Source organism: Pleurodeles waltl, chromosome 5 (genome assembly GCF_031143425.1).
Source record: "Pleurodeles waltl isolate 20211129_DDA chromosome 5, aPleWal1.hap1.20221129, whole genome shotgun sequence".
Lineage (NCBI taxonomy): Eukaryota > Metazoa > Chordata > Amphibia > Caudata > Salamandridae > Pleurodeles > Pleurodeles waltl.
Window position 1 is genome coordinate 174,810,559 of NC_090444.1, and position 13,974 is coordinate 174,824,532.

Here is a 13,974-nt window from a genome sequence, read left to right on the forward strand (position 1 = left end):
AACCACACATCCATACAGTTACTGATACATCCACTCAGAGTCCCAGACAACCACTCACCTACATGCCCATACAGGCACCCACACACCCATTCACACAACCACATACACACTCATGCAGCCACATACGCACTAACACAACCATACACCCACTCACACAACTACTGACACACCCACATAGTTACTCAGATACTCACTCACACACCCATGCAACCACTCTCACACCCACTCACAGTCTTACACAGCCAGTCACATGCCCACTTACATGCCCACACATACATTTATATCCTTATTAATATACCCATACGGTCACTCACACCACTGACAGATCCACATAATCACCTGAATTCCAGGCGTACTGATGGGGAGATGACAATTCCCCAATTCCGGTGAGGGCTAACGTGACTGCGATGAAGAGCACATTGCCCTCCCACAAGCCCTCAAGGGGCAGGGGAGTTTCGGAATAGAAAAAGAGAAAATACCAGCTTCTGCTCTATGGACTCCAGAATCTGACTGCTGGACCCTAGACTGCGTGTCACTTTGGTCGTCAGGACTTTTGATTTCTCAAAACACTGGGTTCTTGGTGTTTAGGATTCTAGACTGCAAAAGAATTACTTCATTAGTACATTGAACTTGCATAAAACATGTACATTGTGTAATGTCAGTTATTGTGCATACATTTCTATGAGACTGAACAAGTCTCTTCCTCTTTTTACAATACTTTCGGAGTCTCTGAAGCAATGCCCAAACTCAAAAATAATCAGCTTAACTAAACGGCTTCTTTGTGTTTTGGTGTAATCTGTTGCCAGTAATAGTTTTGATAAACTTGCTCTATTTCCCATCTCCAAATTCTCAAGGAAGCGTTTGTTACAGGAAATACATCTTTCCTTACTGTCTGTTTAGCGATATTTTGGATTCTCACCCAAACAATGAATCATGCTAGTTCTTATTGTCATAAATTGTTTAAAAGACAGAGCTTTATTTTGTTTCTTTTAAGTGATTAATCTTTTTTTACCTTGAAATTAGGTTTCTTGCTTGAAAAATTCAGAAGAACCCAAACTGGGTTTTTTCACCTTTCTTATTTTCTCTCTTTTACAGGAAATTCGGGATCATCGGCAGAAGATGAAAGAGGAGAGACGGAACTTGACTGGAGGCTATCCGGAGGACGAGAAATGCTGGAACTTAACTGGAAGCTGGTCGGAGAATGAGGAACACTGGAACTCGACTGGAGGCAGGCTGGAGGACAAGGAACTTGACTTGACAGGAAACTGGTGAGCTGAGCAATAGGTATAAATCCAAGCAAGGCCTTAGGCTCACAAGCATCCTTAAATAATCAAATGTGCATTTGTGCCTTTTGGCAGTTGATTGCTTGTTAAGGAAATAAGCAATTTTCCTCCTGATTGAGGCATATGTTCAATATAGATCACATTGTGAAGAACACATGTTTTGGAAGTTACATTTGGCACACGTTTAGCAGGTGGGATACAATGTGCATAATCAACAAGCATTGGTTATAATAAATGAGGCATTTAACAAGCATTGGTTATTGCAAACTTGATATTCAAGGATGTAATGAATATACCTCAATAAGTCTGAGTGTTGCAAGCAACAGCATCATGCTGTAATCAAGCTCTTGGATGTGCTAGTGTAGCCACAACACATAGCCACTCCCACATCCACTCAGATACCCATATACACATCTGTATTCCTACTCACATAGACTCATACACCTATACTGATAATTACATGCCAACTCACACACCCACACAGACAGACACTTACTTATATACCCACACCGACATTTACATCCCCACTAACACACCTATACAGTCAGTGACTCAGCTCCTGACACATACACACAGCCACTCAGACACCCACTCACACTCCCAAACAGTCAGTCACACACCCATCTTCACATCCACACACCTAGTCACACAGACTCAAACACCCATACAGATACTCACATGCCAACTCACACATCAATAAAGCCACTCACAGACCACACAGAGGCTCACACACACACACACACAAACTCACACACACACACTTACACACCCACACAGACATGTACATCCCCACTAACACACTCATGCAGTTACTCACAGAGCTACTGACACATCCACACAGCCAATCGGATACCCACTCACACACCTATATAGCCACTCACAACCACTCACAGACCTACATAGGCCCTCACACACCCACTCACAATCAGACATTGACATCCCCACTAACACACCCATAAAGTCACCCACAAAGCTACTGACACACTCATACACCACTCACACACCCACTCACACTCCCATACAGTCACTCACACACCCATTTACATATTCACACACCTACTCAGATAGCCTCATACACCCATACAGATACTCACACATACATTCACACATCCTCACAGCCACCTATAACCGCACTTATAGACCCACACAGCTACTCACACACCTAGAGATCCACTTACAAAGCATTAATACACCAATTCAGTCACTGAGACACCTACATAGCCACTTACACATTCACTTGCATTCTAGTATCCTAGATGGCATTGCAAAACATTTGCTAGTATCTTCTTTAAAACGTTATAAGTTTATTCCTCTTGGTGAACATTAAAGTTTTCAGATGAGTTACTTTGATTTCACTTGTGAGGGTATGATACATGTACACATCGAAAAACTCACAAACACTTAAACACACAATTGTACAAAAACATACAACATGTAGTTAGCTCTTTATTTGACAAGATGACGTGGTTCTAAAAAGAACCATTTTTAGGTGGATTTTCTGGAAAAAATTATTATTATTTTTTTCTGATGGAACAACAATAGTAAGGATAGTGAAGGGATTAATGGTAGGCAACTTGAAAGAAGCAACTGGCTTCAGTCTTTGAGAGGAAAGTAAGGTGAATTGGTGAGGTGAAAAAAATAACAATTATTTTTGTTGACAACATCCATAAACTGGGCAATAGGTGAAATTGTCTTACAGTTTTGATGAAACAGCGGGGATGGTAACCATCTGGCTGGGTGATAAGGTTCCCACAGATGGTCCACAATTTTCGCAGCAACTTTCTTTTCTACTGAAAGGATGGAGAAATGATTCCAAACGTCAAAGGGCTTCTTTGGAGATGGGAAATCTTCTTTTTCTCCATTCTGCTCATCCGTTTCTCTTCTATCTTATGCAGAAGCCATCTTGACTTTCAAACTCTGGGGCTTATTTACAAGCCCTCTGTACCTTTGGTCACATTTTTTGACGCTCCTGTGGAGCACAGTGCAGACCTATAGCTGCAAGGCCATGCAAAGCCACCCTGGGTGGCTTTGCATGGCCTTTTAGGTGTGGTATAAGGCAATGCAGTGCAAGTCGCAGCGTTGCCTGACACTGCTTCGGGGAGGTGTGCCCTGGGCGTTGCTGTGGGTGTTACCACATATCACATGGATTTTGACACAGCCCCAGATTTATAAGATAGTATAAATCTTGGGAAGCACCAAAAACATACGCCCCCCCAGAGCAGGTGTCACAAGGAGAAATGTTGACATTTCTTGTGATATTTTGCTCTTTCCACATACAATGAGGAAAATGCCTCTTGTGATTGTTTTTGTGCAGGAAGCTGCCAACAACACTTACACCCTTGCACCATGGTGTAAGAGTGCCTGCGTTGGTGCTCGGCAGCAATTTCGGTGCTTGCTGAAAGGACAGAAATGCAATGTATCTTGTAGATACAGTGCATTCCTGCTCTTTCCCTGTGGCATAGGGCTGCACAGCTAAAGGTCTTGCGGCCCTGTCCTACGCCAAATGTTTGGAAATAAGGCCATCTGTTTTTATGCAGAAAAGCCCCAAAATGATGGAGGTGTGGTTTTCAGTCTGTTTCCAGAGATAAGTGAAACCTAAATAACAGATTTAGGGTGTGGTTTGCAATGTGTATGAGCGGGGGCTTACTGTATCAAATGAGAAGTTGAGGTTTAGGTGTGTTCCTGGTATCGCAGCGAATCCGCGGTTTCGCAAAACTCAAAAAATAAATAAATGTATTGTGAAACACAGATAGGCTAGAACATTTTGATGATTGTATATAGTTTCCCTGTTGTAAATATTAAAACTTGTGTGGCATGTATATGATATTTATTCATTTACTTAAAGCTTTATCGAATCTTCTGGCCCACTGTGATTTCATCACAGGAGTTAGTAACCATAGAGGGCTGCTTCCTGGAATTTGCGGTGGATGCACGGATCCATCATATGAATATAAAAAAAAAAGGAAAGCTTGGTGTATTGCATTTATACAAAGACTACTTAAGTTACCTTACCTTGATTTGTTAATTGTTACTTTCAAAACGTATAAGAATAACTGTGTGAATAAAATGTATTTATAAAGTCTTGAAAGTGAATATTTCTAAATTGAACTTATGGCTGAAACTGTAGTACAAGTTATATTTAAAAATCTGTGAATTTCACTAGCAAACCAAAGGTTACAATGAAGTTATAGTTAGGAAATAGCATTACAAAACTAGAAATTCACTGAAAAAACAAAGGTTACAGAGACGTTAAGTTAGGAAATAGAATTTGAGATGTCATTAGTGATGTCATAAATTATGTCATAGAACATGTCATGAGTGATGTCTTACGTAAGGTCATAAGCAGTGTATGACAGGGCGCAAGTTATAGTTAGCTCAGGCAACTATAAATGCTGAATTTCTATGGGTTTTGTGTGTGTGTATGTATATATATATATATATATATATATATATATATACACATATATATATGTGTGTATATATATATCTCCTTTGTTATGAGCCCTTCATTGGCATTTGTGGCGCTCTTTTTGAATGTGTGGTGCATGTTCCATCGGCTGGGCTACGCCATATCACATTTCCACCATTGTCTTCCCCACGAGGGAACAATGAAAATGCACTCTCCAATAGCATTTATCTAATTTTTTGCAAAAGTGAAATTATCTGTCAGTACTTCCGATGCGTTTCGGTCTACATGACCTTGATCACGGAATATTGTGTTTTAGTCCTACACCACTTTTAATTATTCCAAGTCTTTTTTTCCTTTTTTATTATCGTGCAAGATATTTACCATGTGTACATTCAATTAAAATAATTTATTTTATGTTTTCTCATGAAAACCTTCTGCTACTACCACGGGTGTATTTTAAAATCACAAATTATGTTCTTTTTTGTTATTCTAAAATATACTTCTTAACCACATTCAAGTTTGCAGGATAAAGCATAAAAGGCACATCCACCTTAGCCATCTAAATGACAAAGGCCATCATTACAACATTGGCAGTAAAAGGCGCTTACTGCCGTGCAGAAGACCGCCAAAACACCGCCGCGGAAATCCACCACAGCTATTATGACCCACAGCACGGAATCCGCCAGAATTCTGACACCCACACAAGTCCGCCACACCAAAGGTCAGTGATAAACTGGCGAAAACAAATTCTCCACCGTCAAGCCAACAGAAATACACCCACATTATCACGACACACGAATCCACGCGGCGGTCTTTCAACCGCGGTATTCCAATGGCAGTACACACCGCCGCGCTCAAAATACACACACATATACAAAACACAGCCACATTGGACAATTCAAAATACACATACCTGATACACATACACACACCACTCCCACACACCCAATACAATACAAAACACACACCCACATCACCCACAAACCCCTACGACAAAAATACCGAAAGAAGGCCAGAGAGAGACACTACAAACTACTACCAAGCATCCACAGGCATACCAGACCATCACCCACATAACTTCCACGCACCTCACACAACACACCACTACATATCAGCACACTTATCACCACACACACCACCACACACATCACCCACACTACCCCACGGCACGGCAAAGACACCCCAGGTTCTTGGAGGAGGAGCTCAGGGTCATGGTGGAGGAAATCGTCCGGGTAGAGCCACAGTTATTCAGAGCACAGGTGCAGCACACCTCCATCGCTAGGAAGATGGAGCTATGGCGAAGAATAGTGGACAGGGTCAACGCAGTGGGACAGCACCCAAGAACTCAGGATGACATCAGGAAGAGGTGGAACGACCTACGGGGGAAGGTGCGTTTCGTGGTTTCAAGACACCACCTTGCCGTTCAGCGGACTGGCGGCAGACCCCCACCTCCTCCCCCACAACTAACAACATGGGAGTAGCAGGTCTTGGCGATTCTGCATCCTGAGGGCCTCGCAGGAGTAGATGAAGGAATGGACTCTGGTAAGTCAAATCTTAACTATTACATTCCCCACCCTACCTGCATGCCATCACATACCCCCACCCTCACCCCCATCACTCCAACTCCTCACAAATGTCCCAATTTCACAAACCACCCATCCCAACACCAAGCCCTGCATGCAACAACAAAGCATGGACACCCATCACCAAAGCATGGCCACTGCACATACCCATACACCCCCCTAAACCACCATCACCATCACACAAGGTCCCACACAGGAATGCAAGCACTGGGGGACACGTTCACCCACCCATTGCACACCATGGCACACACAGATGTAATAAACATCCTTTTATACCCCTGCAGGACCCCTACCCAACGTCACCGGACAGGAGGGTCCACACATGTCCACACCACCAACAGAAGAGGCCCACAGTGATGACAGCAGCTCTGTCCAACTGGATCTAGATGACCAACCAAGCCCATCAGGGACCTCGGGACAGTCAGTTCCCCTGACACAGTCACAGGCCACTACAAAGCTTCCCCCCTCTGGAAACACCAGCACAGCACCCACCCAGCGGGCCCATACCTCTGTCCCCAGGACACGTCAATCAGCAGTGTGTCCACCACTACAGGGAACCCAGGCTAACCCACCACCCCAACAACAACAGGGACCTGGGGGCAGTGGTAGTGGGCACACGGTCCTGCGTACTTGATGTTAATATATTACAATGGTTACACTCATTTCCTTTTGTCTTTGCATTCTTCCAGGGAGGTTGGGGGTGTAACTGTAATGTATCATGCTGTATTGGTGTGTGTGTTGTCGTGGGTGAGGTTGGGGGTGGGGGTGTTGCGTGTTGCGTGTTGCATGTGTGTATGTCCCTGTTTTTTCCCTCCCTCCTCCCCTGGGTCGTAGGTGCAGTACTCACCATTGTCTTCGCCACCGGCGTTCGTGCTCCTGGTAGAGGAGCAAGATGATAAGGGCTGGCAGGATGTGCAGTTCTGGTTCCATGGCGTCTGGATTCCTCGTGGGGTGTGTAGAGGTGAGCGTTTTCCCTTCGAAGTCCTGTTTCCGCCGTGTTTTTGTTCGCGGTGAATCCACCCCGGAAAAGGTGGCGGATTGGTAGGTTGTGATACTGTGGGCGGTACTTTGTCTTCCGCCTGTCTGTACCGCGGTGGCGGTCGGAGTGTTGAAGTGGCTGTCTTTGTTGGCGGTTTCCGCCACTGCCGTAATTCCAATTTTTTTACCGCCGGCCTGTTGGCCATCTTCCTGCCGCTTTAACACCGTCCGCCAGGGTTGTAATGACCACCAAAGTCTCCATATCAAGTCGGAAGTACTGAAGCCGATTTCACTTTTGTAATAAATGAGATAAATGCCATTGGATTTTCACTATGGTAATACACACACACACACACACACATATATATATGTATATAGGGTAACTATAACTCACGCCCTCACCATGCACTGATAATTATCCCACAAATTACAGCACTCATGACATCTTTGATAACATCATTGATAATGTCACTGTAACATATGCAGTAAAATTATTGATCAGATAACTGTGCATGGCGGGGGTGTGAGTTAGAGTTACTTGAAAGAACTCTATGGTTTTGTACGAGTAAATTCAGAACATGAGTTTGCTAGTTCTACCAATGAACTGGTGGTAATGTTTTTTCTGGTTCATTCCATGTCATTCCATGTCCACCCCAGGGCATTTTGGCCAATGTAGTTTAGAACACATCCCAATGCAGCGTGCATCAGTTCTTTCAGTGTTCTTATATCCAATCAATCTGAGTGCACAATTATACCAGTTTTAACATTTCTTTGAGGTCAAACAACCTTCCTCTTAATTTAATCAGTTTCTCTATCTTAATGTATGTATTCTCACAGCTGTACACCTCACTATTAGCAATGCATATTCATATGTTTCAAGGATCTAAAAACCAGGGCTCCCAGTTGCACCACGCTTTTAGTATTTGGAGTGTGAGTTGGGTCCTTTAAAACCTCCTTCCACAAAATGAGAATCACCCACTGCACAATGTTTTATACGCCATATCTCTGTTTTTAATGACCTCAGAGTGGTACAATGTTCTATTTGTTCACATGAGAGGACCTACACTGCAAGTGCTGCTGTGACCTCGGTCTGGAAGAGACAATGGCTCGTGCGTCTGGGGAAAGTGCCCCTGACTTCACATCGGAGGAGTTGGAGAAACTCGTGGATGGGGTCCTCCCCCAGTACACGCTACTCTACGGTCCTCCAGACAAACAGGTAAGTACACTGGGAGCATGCTGTATGGGCTATGCCTGTGTGGAGTGGGGTGGATGAAAGATGGGGGGGGAGATTGAGGCGTGCATGAAACAACGGTGAGTGCATGTTCATCATGGCAAGGGTAGGGATGGGGGCCAATGACTATGACGGTGCATTTGGTAATAACTTTTCTTTTCCCCCTGTACAATTCATGTAGGTCAGCGCCCACCAGAAAAAATATATTTAGCGTGCCATCGCCAAGGACGTCCGGACCCTGGGGGTCTACCACAGATGGAGCACCCACTGCCGTAAGGATGGGAGGACATTCGCCGCTGGAGCAAGAAGACAGCAGAGGCCCAGCTGGGGATGGCCTCCCAACGTGGGAGGGGTGCCCGTCACACCATGACCCCCCTGATGTTGAGGATCCTGGCGGTGGCGTACCCGGAGTTGGATGGGTGCTTGAGGGCATCACAGCAGCCACAAGGGGGTGAGTACACTCTCATTCTGCAGGTTTTGCGCACAGTGGAGGTGTCTAGGTGGGGGAGGTGGGCTGTGGGTTTCCCTAGGCCACGGCGAGTGTGCTCGTTAGGTCCCCTTGTTCTGGCAGACCTTGTAGGCCATGTCCCAGGGATTGAACAGTGGAGCCCAAGTGCACAGCATAGTGCAGGGGGCTTCTGTGTCTGTCGTGTCCGCCAACAGTAGCGGTAATGCATGCACTCAACATGTCTTTCTTCTGTCGTTCCCCCCCCTTTTTGTGGTCTCCCTGTACTTGTGTGCATTAGCATCATCAGGCGGAGGAGCAGTGGCACCGGAGCAGGAGGGAGCTGCATCCCACATGGCCCTGGAGGGTGACACTACGGACTCAGAGTTCACCAGTGGGACGGGGGCGAGGGGAGATCCATGGCGGGGACAGGAGCTGACACCAGTGACACGGACTGGTCCTCTGATGGGAGCTTCCTTATGGTGGCGGCAACATCTGTGCCCCTCGCATCTACAGATACAGCCGCCACCCCCCCTACCAGCACCGCCCTCCCAGCAGCCCCTCAGCCTTTGCCCCGTGCCCGCTCACCCAGGAGGGTGGGCATCAACTTCGCCCCAGGCACCTCAGCCCCTGCCCCAGTCAGCCCTGCTGCCCTCAGTGAGGAGGCCAGTGACCTCCTCAGGTCCCTCATTGTTGGGCAGTCTACCATTTTGAATGCCATCCAGGGTGTAGAAAGGTAGTTGCAACAAACAAATGCATTCCTGGAGGTCATTCATTCTGGTCAGGCGGCCCTTCAGCGAGCTTTTCAGACTCTGGCCTCAGCACTGATGGCAGCCATTGTCCCTGTCTCTAGCCTCCCCCCTCCAACTTCCTCCACCCAGACCCAATCCCCTGTACCTCAGCCTATCCCAAGCACACCTTCAGACCAGCATGCACACACGTCAACACACAAGGGAAGCTCTGGTAAACATAAGCACCACACATCCCACAGGCACTCACACAAGCATCACACACATGCAGACACACCAACATCCACTGCCTCCACTGTGTCCCCCTCCTCCTCGTCTCCCTCCTCCCTCCCAGTCTCCTCTACACTCACACCTGCATGCACTACATCTACAGCCACTACTTCCATCACCAGCACACCCACCACCACACCCCGATCACGTGCAGTCACCACCCCCACTACCATTCACACGTCCCCTGTGTTCTCTCCCAGTGTGCCTGTGACGCCACCTCCCGAGATACACAAACGCAGGCACACACCCACCCAACAGCCATCCACCTCACGACAGCCTCCAGCGCATGCACCTTCACCCAAAGTCACCAAACGAACACCTCCTACAACCACAACCTCTTCCTCCACTCCCAAACCCCCTACAGCTACCATCCCAGTGTTCCCAAGAAACTTTTCCTGTCCAACCTTGACCTCTTTCCCTCACCTACCCCACCCCGTCCGTCTCCTAGGGCCCGACTCTCCAGGTCCCAACCTAGCACCTCAGCCACAACATCTCCGGGACCAGTGGTGCCTGTAGTCAAAGGAATCTGGAGTGCACCAGCCACCAGGGCAGCCAGTGTGGCACGGAGCCACAGCACGGACAGTCCCCCACCTGTCAAGCATCAAAAGTTGGCCAGTGCCCGGCGGGAGAGGGGGAAGACTCCAGCCACCAAAGCCGCTCCCAGGTGTACAGGTGGGAGTGTGCAGTCAGCTGCGACACCTTCCAAGGTGGGGAAGGGCCACAAGAAAGTCAACAAGTCTGGGAAGAGCAGTACGGCGGAAAAGACCGCCATCATCCCCGCTGCCCAGGAGGCCACCGCCACCAGCCCTGCTGCCCAGGAGGCCACCGCCATTATCCCCGCTGCCCAGGAGGCCACCGCCACCAGCCCTGCTGCCCAGGAGGCCACCGCCACCAGCCCTGCTGCCCAGGAGGCCACCGCCAGCACCAGACCAGCTGCCCAGGAGGTTACCACCATCATCTCCGCTGCCCAGGAGGCCACCGCCACCAGCCCTGATGCCCAGGAGGCCACCATCAGCACCAGCCCTGCTGCCCAGGAGGCGACCGCCATCATCCCCGCTGCCCAGGAGGCCAACGCCACCAGCCCTGTTGCCCAGGAGGCCAATGCCACCAGCCCTGCTGCCCAGGAGGCAACCGCCAGCACCAGCCCAGCTGCCCAGGAGGCGACCACCATCATCCCCGCTGCCCAGGAGGCCACCGCCACCAGCCCAGCTGCCCAGGAGGCCACCGCCAGCACCAGCCCAGCTGCCCAGGAGGCCACTGCCAGCACCAGCCCAGCTGCCCAGGAGGCCACCACCATCATCCCCGCTGCCCAGGAGGCTACCGCCACCAGCCCTGCTGCCCAGGAGGCCAACGCCACCAGCCCAGCTGCCCAGGAGGCTACCGCCACCAGCCCTGCTGCCCAGGAGGCCAACGCCACCAGCCCAGCTGCCCAGGTGGCCACCGCCAGCACCAGCCCCGCTGGGCCATGAATGACCACCAGCACCAGCCCCGCTGGGCCATGAAGGACCGCCAGCACCAGCCCCGCTGGGCCAGACAGGACCGCCAGCACCAGCCCCGCTGGGCCAGACAGGACCGCCAGCCCCACTGGGCCATGAAGGACTGCCAGCACCAGCCCCGCTGGGCCAGACAGGACCACCAGCACCAGCCCCACTGGGCCATGAAGGACCGCCAGAACCAGCCTCGCTGGGCCATCAAGGACCACCAGCCCCGCTGCCCAGGACGCCACCGCCACCAGCCCAGCTGCCCAGGAGGCCACCGCCAGCACCAGCCCAGCTGCCCAGGAGGCCACTGCCAGCACCAGCCCAGCTGCCCAGGAGGCCACCACCATCATCCCCGCTGCCCAGGAGGCTACCGCCACCAGCCCTGCTGCCCAGGAGGCCAACGCCACCAGCCCAGCTGCCCAGGTGGCCACCGCCAGCACCAGCCCCGCTGGGCCATGAATGACCACCAGCACCAGCCCCGCTGGGCCATGAAGGACCGCCAGCACCAGCCCCGCTGGACCAGACAGGACCGCCAGCACCAGCCCCGCTGGGCCAGACAGGACCGCCAGCCCCACTGGGCCATGAAGGACTGCCAGCACCAGCCCCGCTGGGCCAGACAGGACCACCAGCACCAGCCCCACTGGGCCATGAAGGACCGCCAGAACCAGCCTCGCTGGGCCATCAAGGACCACCAGCTCCGCTGGGCCAGACAGGACCGTCAGCACCAGCCCCGCTGGGCCTTGAAGGACCACCAGCCCCGCTGGGCCATAAAGGACCGCCAGCACCAGCCCCGCTGGGCCAGACAGGACCGCCAGCAGCTGAGTCACTGCAAAGGACCCCACCGCCACAAGCACCACTGAACAGGGCACCGCCGCCACAAGCACCGCTGAACAGGGCACCGCCGCCACAAGCACCGCTGAACAGGGCACCGCCACCACAAGCACCGCTGAACAGGGCACCGCCGCAACAAGCACCGCTGGCCCATGAGCGCCAAGGGCACTGACGCTACTGAGTCCGTCACAAGCAGGATGAAGCACTCTGGGCACCAAGCCCCCTCCAGAACCAGTGGAGTATCACATGCACTACCTCTGTCCTTGGCAGGATGAAGCACTCTGGGCACCAAGCCCCCTCCCGAACCAGTGGAGTATCACATCCCCTACCTCTGTCCTTGGCAGGATGAAGCACTCTGGGCATAAAGCCCCCTCCAGAACCAGTGGAGAAAGGCATCCACTTGAGAAACTGTGCCTTTGCACTCCCCAGGATGGAAAAGTGGGCAAACCACCCACTGTAGAGACTTGAGAGACTGTGGGTTTGCACTCCCCAGGATTGAACAGTGGGCAAACCACCCACTGTAGAGACTTGAGAGACTGTGGCTTTGCACTCCCCAGGATGGAACAGTGGCTTTGCACTCCCCAGGATGGAACAGTGGGCATGTGGCCCCCTTGTGGATTTGGCGTTGTGCACTTAACCGGCTGAGGTACCCCCCCCCTTTCCCTTCCCCCTGAGGTGCCTGTTTTATTGCTCTCTGATGCCCCTGCAGTGTTCTCTCCGTCATGTTCGGGGATTGAGTGTGGGCCTCCCCCATACCGTGTGGGCCCAGTGTTCCACGGACTTCAATGGAGCACTACCTGGACTACTATTCTTGGTGTATATTTTGTTTATAGTGTATATATATATTTTTGCGTACTGGATTTTAATATATTACAATGGTTACACTCATTTTCTTTGGTCTTTGCATTCTTCCGGGGGGGGTTGCTGGGTGTAACTGTAATGTATCATGCTGTATTAGTGTGTGTGTTTTCGTGGGTGGGGGTGGGGGTGTTGCGTATTGCGTGTGTGTGTTCCTGTTTTTTCCCTCCCCCCTCCCCTGTGTCGTAGGTGCAGTACTCATCGTGGTCTTCGCCGCCGGCGTTCGTGCTCCTGGTAGAGGAGCAAGAAGATAAGAGCTGGCAGGATCTGGAGCTTGGGTTCCATGGCGTCCGGATTCCTCGTGGGGTGTGTAGAGGTGAGCGTTTTCCCTTCGAAGTCCTGTTTCCGCCGTGTTTTTGTTCGCGGTGAATCTGCCCCAGAAAAGGTGGCGGATTGGTAAGTTGTGATACTGTGGGCGGTACATTGTCCTCCGCCTGTCTGTTGGCGGTGACCGCCAAGCTGTTTGTTTGTACCGCTGTGGCGGTCTGAGTGTTAAAGTGGCTGTCTTTGTTGGCGGTTTCCGCCTCGGTCGTGATTCAATTTTTTTTTCCGCCGGCCTGTTTGCGCTTGAACACCGACCGCCAGGGTTGTAATGACCACCTATGTTTTTTCTGCTCATTTTCTTGTGAACAATTCTTCTTGATCTGGAGAAATTCTCTTTAATAAGGTTGGTGAAAACTTTCTGCATGTGGGACCCCATTAGTGGCTGTGTTTTTTCTATGTAGGGTGGTTTGTATCATTCCCACGCTGATATAGATTTCTGTGCCTAGGAAAGTTACTCTTGATTCACTTAACTCATATGTAAACTTCAAATTTCCAGTGTTGCTATTGAGGATGGAAAAGTATTTATCAAATT